The sequence below is a fragment of the Oryza sativa genome, chromosome 1, assembly GCF_034140825.1.
Source record: "Oryza sativa Japonica Group chromosome 1, ASM3414082v1".
Lineage (NCBI taxonomy): Eukaryota > Viridiplantae > Streptophyta > Magnoliopsida > Poales > Poaceae > Oryza > Oryza sativa.
Genome location: NC_089035.1, coordinates 2,484,614 through 2,492,220, shown reverse-complemented (window position 1 = coordinate 2,492,220; position 7,607 = coordinate 2,484,614). Strand labels below are relative to the sequence as shown.

Here is a 7,607-nt window from a genome sequence, read left to right as displayed (position 1 = left end):
TGGCTGGACATCGCGGCAACGACGACAACCGCTGACGGCGACCTTTTCCTCTGCCTCTTCCTCCTCCTGACGGCAACGATGACAACCGTCGAAGGCGGACATCTACGCCCTCGACATCGAAGGCGAAGACGGAGAGGACGCTGACGGCAGACGAGCGGAGGCGTTGAAGATGAGCACGATTGCGGGCTCCGCACCAGGAACCGGAGCCTGCCATCCCTTTTCTAGCGAGCGCGGCAGCTCCACGCCGTCGGCCGCTCCGCCCGCGATGCCCAGCCGCCGCGCACCGCCCCTCCTTGCCCGGCCGCCGCGTGTCGCCTCCTTCCTCTTCCGGCCGCCGCGCCGCCTCCCTCCTCGCCTGGCCACCCGCCGCCTCCTTCCTCGTCCGTCGCCTGCCGTCGTCCGCCCACCGCTCCCCTCTGCACCACCGCTCGCCGTTCTGTACGAGACCGAGAGAGTGGGGGGGGATAGAGAGGAGAGGGGGCTGACATGTGGGACCACATGGGCCCCACCTTTTCTTATTGTTTTTATGTGGCTGACATGTGGGTCCCACGGTTTTTTATTATTTTCCCGGGATCCAATTGCCACATGAGCGCCACGTCAATGCCACGTGGGACGAGGACCTAGTCAAAGGGAGCCACGTAGGCGCCACATCGTTTAAAACCGGGCATAATACTGCTGAGGGACCTTTTCTGCACGGTTTTGTAAGTTGAGGGATGCGTTGTATCCGATTTTCTATACTGAGGATGAAAATCAGACTAGGTACAAATTTAGGGACCTAAAGTGAACTTATTCCCAACCATAATGGTTGTCAGCTTTGCACAGGTTAACATGAGTACTAGAAATAATGGCGCGTCTTTGCCACGCCCAATTGATATTAGGCCAATCTAATTCTAATTTATCTATAGCTTAGATTTGTTTGATATTAGTGTACATAGAGGTCTAGATAAAGCATCCATCAATTTTTTCCTTAATAACGAATTAAATAAATAGTCGTTGGGACTTGAGATGAAAATTGTGCAAGAAAAAAACAACACCATTGCTAGCATGAAAAAAAATGTATTGTCCTGAATGGATGCTTGTTAGTGTTTCCTAGGATTTTTTCGATGTCATCTGCAAAGTCCAGTAATTGGGTGATTGTCAGTAATTGCAACAAGGTAAAAAGGAAATGTAAAAAGGTTAGAGATAAAATAATTTTATAAAATTAGGTATAACAGTATACCATTTCCGCTTGCTAACGTTTTGATCTAGAGTGTCTCCAACATTCAGTTTTGGGCTTGTTATGCAATGGGGCTTGTGACTCTCCTGAATTATCTTTTTTTGCCTTTTCCTATAATTTAAGAATTTGTTTATTTTCCCTTAACCTTCTGCAAAGATTGTGTACTACATTTGAAAGAACATCAAGCTAAGACATCACGAACTTATCCAATACCCTAAATCACACATCTCCGGTTTCTTTATTACTTGAGACTGGACAACTAAGAATCAACCACCGATCTATTTCGCCCCATTGCCCTTCTCTTAGTCCCATTGTACTTTCCAGTGTGCAGCGCCAGTGAGTCTGTATATGTGCCATTACGGGAGCACACCTGCGTGGCTCGCCCATTCCCTCGTAGAAGTTGATGGCGTTCTTGTTACATTCCAGCACGCACCACTCCATACGCCCTATCCAGAGCTCGTCCATCTTGCCGGCCATGACAGACATCATCTTCCGGCCCTCCACGCACAGTTCTTATTGCCTCATTATATCCTTTATTATGTTATTTCCAAGCAAACTTTGTTATAATAAATATTGTGTTAGCAATTGTCAGAAAGATATATAATTGAGCTGTCTAAATATATATATGTACAATGATGAAATATATATTCAAAAAATAAGTGTAGTAATAATATGCAACTGTCTCCTTATACTATTTCTATGATGGTATATCCATAAGTCAAATGAAGAATTAGCTTGGTTTATAGAGTATACAATATCATTTCCAGAACTAAGGAGCAAAAGTTGTAGTGTTGGGCAAAATATGTTTAACATCTTTGTCAATAGAGTTGTTGGAAAGAGCAAGGGCTGTCATTTGATCAAAAGCAAAGAATTGAAGTAGCACAGTTTATCCATAATTTTTGAAGAGTTGATAGACAGCAAACTAAATAGGACATAAATAAATATATAAACTGATGTTTTTCTTAAGAATGGCATATATGAGCAAACACACTAACCAACTGGAGTATTTATTTGTTTCTTTCTTATTTGCTTCTTAGTATGGAACAGGTGCAGAATTCAAAGGTTCATAAACTATGCCTATTTATCTTGATATTATGTACGGAGTAGATAAATTACTAAAACAATCTTAAAGATTTTTTGGATGGTGCTAAAAAATGGAGTGTGATTAAAACCCAACCTTGTTAAATTCCATGTGAAATCGCAATTTCATTAATCAAGTGTGAACAAGATTAACACATTAATTGAGCTGACAAAGTAGTACTTACCAACATATCCATGAAAGCATCTCCATTATCCCAGCTCATAGTTGCACACACCTTGTCCATTGTAGTCTTGCTCGCACCCCTTTGCACCTATAAACCGTTTCAGAAGAACAACCAAATTAATCCAGGGAAAGCTCAAGCAATCCGAATTGGTCAGTGACAAAGACACGCCGGCATCACACTTAGTAAGCCATTTGCCAATCTCAGGTTTTCACGGCACGCCACGGTATGTCACCATATGAGTCAGAAGGGAACTGCCCTCTAAGACGTGAGTCCACCATTGTAACTCCTGGCAGCACATTCCTTGGTCGGCCAATGCTTCGACCAACACCAAAGTAATCCAACGAGGAAGGTAGGATTGAGCATCATCAGGGCGCCAGCCACACCCATGAATGCCCATGGACATTTCGTCGAACGCATTGTGTGCATGATCAAACTATCATCTGAAAGCCATAGTTGTTGCCCCCCTCGGCGGCTCCCACGGGGTGGCAGTAGTTGGGGACCATGCGGAACCTGGGCACGGTCCTCAAGTCGACGATGTTCCTCCACCGGCCGATGAACCTCGGCACCATCGCCACGCCTCCTCGCCGCCGATGATAGATCCAACGAGATGCCCGCGTAGCCGCGACATGTGGAGGCGCAGGGGATAGAGAGGCTTCGGTGCAGCGGGGAGGAGGTCAGGGCGAAGGTCAGCGGCGGTGACGCGGCGGATGTGCTGAATCAGGCGGCGGTGACGCTGGAGAGGAGACGGATGATGGGGGGATTGAGTGCTTTTGTAAGAAAACCCCTCGATTCTCGTATATTACAACAGGCTCCACCACAACGATCTCTCACCGTTGAAATGCAATCGGACGGCTGTGCGTGGGAGCGAATCCGTGAATCTGGCCGCGCCACGTGGAGGTGCTATTTGCACGGGAATCCGCATAGAATTCGATATTAGAGATTAGCCCCGAACTTAACTCTTAAGAGCCTACTAGTACACAGCTGCAGGAAAAAATACGCACAACATTTACCCTATCTCTTGCTGCCAAGCTTTCAGAATCGATCACGGCAGCATAAAGCATCAACTCCTGGATGTTTTGCTACACATCGGCAGTTTTGCAATGCAACCAGTACATTTTTCAGCGCAACCAACAGAAATTTGTGAACTCGGTTTAATATAAATGTTGGCATAGAAATTAGTAATTTATAACTACTAGATATCGTGCACGTGCAAGGAACTATAAACACCTTACAATGGAATTTGCCCATGCCACTCGTAACAACTCTTCTAATGTACAGAAATACAAACCCATGAAAACCACCCCCAGTGAGTACACGACCTGTATATATATTGGGCTGCGGCCCACGCGATGGTTCACCCTCTGCTGGCCCGAACCTGTGTTGCGATCCCTAACGGCAATTATTATGGGGTGCAATAAGTTCAATTGAGGCCCCTTAACTTTATACCGAATTCGATTTTCATCCTTGAGCCCAAAAACCAGATACAATGGCCCCCCTAACGTACAAAACCAGTGCGAACAAGGTCCCTTAACAGTATTATATTGTCATCGGTTTTGGCTGACGTGGCACCCACGTGGCACTAGGAGTAAAATTTTAAAAATTAAACCAAAATATATGGGACCCACATGTCAGTCAAACAAAAGGATAAAATAAATAGTGGGACCCACATGTCAGTGGATCCCACTTTCTCCAGCTCACCCTCTCTATCTTCTCAGCACTCGCAGAGAGGGAGCAATGGCGCAGACTGGCTGGGGGATGAGGATGCCAGTGAGAGCGCGCTGAGAGGAGGCGGCAGGGAAGCCGGCAAGCACGCACAGAGAGGGAGGAGGTTGGGAGGCCGGCAAGGGGGACGAGGAGGCAGCGAGGAGGGCTGAGAGGCCGACGAGCTCTTCCAAGTCCAAGTCCAAAAACGGAGGAGGCCCGCAGCGGCGATGTGGGAGCAGAGGCTCCTAGACCTCCCAGCGGCGGTTGAGCTCGGACGTCACAGCCGTCACATAGCTCCTGCCTACCGCCAGTCGCGCTGCTCCCTGTCGATTGCCGGCTGTTGTCCTTCTCCTTGTCAGCTGCGCCTGCCACTCCATCGATTCTGCGGCGGCGACGGTGAGGAGGAGGAGAAGTAGAGGCAAAGGCAGAGGCGGAACAGAAACCTAGCTAATAGGGTGGGGATGCGATCGAGGCACTCCTCTTCTTCTCCCTCTCGGGGAACAGAGGGGAGAGTGTGGGGGAGGTGGAAGATAACGTTGTATTATTGACATGTGGGTCCCACCATTTTTTAATCTTATGATGTAACTAACATGTGGGCCCACTTTTTATTTTTTTATTTAGGTCATACTGCCACATTAGCGTCATGTGGAACGAAGACCTAGTCAAAAGAGCCACGTAGGCGCCGCGTCAGCTAAAATCGAGGACAATACTGCCGAGGAAACTCGTTTGCACTGGTTTTGTAAGTTAGGGACCTGTTATATCTGGTTTTTCGGTTCAAGGATAAAAATTAAATTCAGTGTAAAGTTAATGGACCTCAAGTGAACTTATTCCTTATGGGGTCCACGTAGTTTGCAACTAGATCCATTCTAGCCCAACTAAATGTTTTTGTCTGGGTTAATCATTTTAGATAAATACCATTACAATTTACGATATAGCCTGCGTGCCACTAGAATTTGGGGAAAATGGAACCCTCGACTGTTCACGCGATATTGGACCGCAGCCCTGATTCACCCTAACATGTATATTGCGATCCCTAACGTGGCCAAATTATTATGGGCTTCACGTGGTTAATTGGTGACTCCGACACTCCGGCTGTGTTTAGTTCCACGCTAAAATTGGAACGATGTAACGGAAAAGTTGAAAATTTATGTATGTAGAAAAGTTCGATATGACAGAAAAGTTAAAAGTTTAAAGAAAAAAATTGGAATCTAAACATAGCCTCCGTTCCGGTCCAACTATACATATGAGATGAGCAGTCTGAACGCGGCCGAAGGCGGTTCTTTTTGGCTGCGTCACTGCATACGGTCCTACTCGATCCTGTCTGCCCAACGAAGTACATAAAATATCTGCAGGCTGCGTTTCGCCGCGTACCTGCCCTTAGCGGATGCTAGCTGTACAGTAAACCTCCACCCCTCCCCGTCCACAGAAACACCACTCACGACGCCTATACGCAGCTGTCTTCATGTCCCAACCGCCGGTGTCGCTGCGGTGTATGTTATGCACCATCCGAATGACAAGCGGGCCCACGTCTGGTGGGCCCCGCCGTGTCGGTCAGATGAGTCGAGTAGAGCCCGGGTACACCCCGATACCGAGTCAGTCAAACGCACCGTGATTTTGTGCAACGACGACCCACAGAAAACTCATGGCAGCTAGTAGTAATACGTGATTATATATATACATATCTCTTCGAGGAAGATCGATGCAATACTTGAAGAAGGGGGAAACTCTAGCAAATTTGATAGAAGCAAACTCTAGTATTTATTTCTTTGGGCCTTAATTCTAGCTTCGATCTCAAATTAGTCTTCGAAATTAATCAAGATATGGTGGTGGCTGTTACTCGGCGGGACGAAGCGGAGGCCAACGTGGACGCGGCGCTGTGGGTGCTCGGCTTAGCCACCATTTCCGCGGCAATCACCTTGGCTACCACCACCACGCCGCTGCAAGCTGACTTGGGTAATAACGGCGCTGCCTATTACTCCTACCTTGCACTTGCACTTGCAGTGGTGACCTTCCTCGCCGGCGTGGCCCAGGTTATCGCTTTCGTCTGGGTCTCCGACGACCCCCGCCGTGCCGGCGCCGCCGGCAACTGGTTCTTCGTCTACGCCTCTGTCGCCTCGCTCGTCGTCGCCGTCAGCGCGCTCGCCGTGCTTTGATAGGTAAGCGTGGCTTATTGACGACAGAGCTGGCTAGATTGTTCATTCAGTTGCCCCATATAAATATAGCATATCTCATCGCCCGGCCATCGATCGATCGACCAGAGCCAAATATTATGCAGACAATAATTCACGGTGCATGCCTAGCACCTGCAGGTTGCGTTTGTCGATTCAGTCTCGGTGTGTGTATCAGCGTCATGTTGTCAATTACTGTCTGGATAAATGAATTTATCTTATGTATGTGTGTTTTGTTGATCCTACACATTATTTCAAATGAAGTACGAACAAAAAAGACGATTAATTGCCAGCTTAACTACATGGGGGCGAAAAAAAGAGCCAAGTGGTATTCTTTCTTTCAAGTTCCAAGAGCATTTATGTTCTTAGTGGGTTTTATAATTCATGACAAATGTATTTACACCTAAATTTAGCACCTAGGGATGAAATAGGGGAAAACTGCTAAAGTTTGGCTAAATCGAGGTGATTGGTGACTCTATATCACCGCAAGACGTTTAGATGTTACAATCATGTTTGTCGACTTGTCACAAAAAGTTGCCAACGAAATAATTAAGAAACTAACGTGTTTATTAAGTATCAAGAGAGCGCAATATATATGACCACAACGATGGGCATAAGTGTGTTTGCATCCCTCGACTTATATGCTGTGATCGATTAGTATCCCTCAATTACAAAACTGAGTATAAAAGCATTCCCTAATTATCAAAATCAGTACAAATCAACTCTCTCTCGGTGGTCTTTTTGAGCGGTTTTGTTTAACTTATCATTTTGACTCGGTCCACACACATACTGACGTGACGTTTACGTGATAATTATATATTCTAGGAAGAAATCAGAAAAACCATAGGGCCCTCATATTAGTCATGTGGAAAAGGTAAAAAAAAAACACGGCCGCCACCACAGTTTTCTCTCTCTCCTGTAAGGCCCCGAGATAGCTGAGCTCTAGTGGGTGGCGACGGCTAGGGGAGGCTTCATCATCTCCGTCATCAACTGTTGACTGCTGCTGTGCTGAACATCATAGATAAGGTAGAAGAAACCATTAATATCACCACGGCAGATCATGCATACAACAACATCGCCGAGGATTACAACTGCAATGCGTTCATTCGAATATGGCCGATGGCAGGTGCAGACCTGCAGTACCACGCTTACATTTTTCAGATGTTTTCAGCAAATGAAGTTTTATATCAGCTTGAATTTGCTTTCGTGAGATAGTGTGATGGGAACAAAACCTTATGTAGAAGCAACCTTACG

The 7,607-nt window shown here is 46.5% G+C and overlaps 1 long non-coding RNA gene across 1 annotated transcript; it reads right to left on the bottom strand.

The window, feature by feature from the left end:
- Nucleotides 1-1,298: 1,298 nt before the first annotated feature.
- Nucleotides 1,299-3,253, bottom strand: LOC9270286 (uncharacterized). Its single transcript, XR_001544219.3, has 2 exons — nt 2,482-3,253; nt 1,299-1,747 (listed from the first exon to the last, which is right to left on the bottom strand). It is a non-coding gene; the product is annotated as an uncharacterized lncRNA (long non-coding RNA).
- Between the last annotated feature and the right edge of the window lie 4,354 nt (nt 3,254-7,607).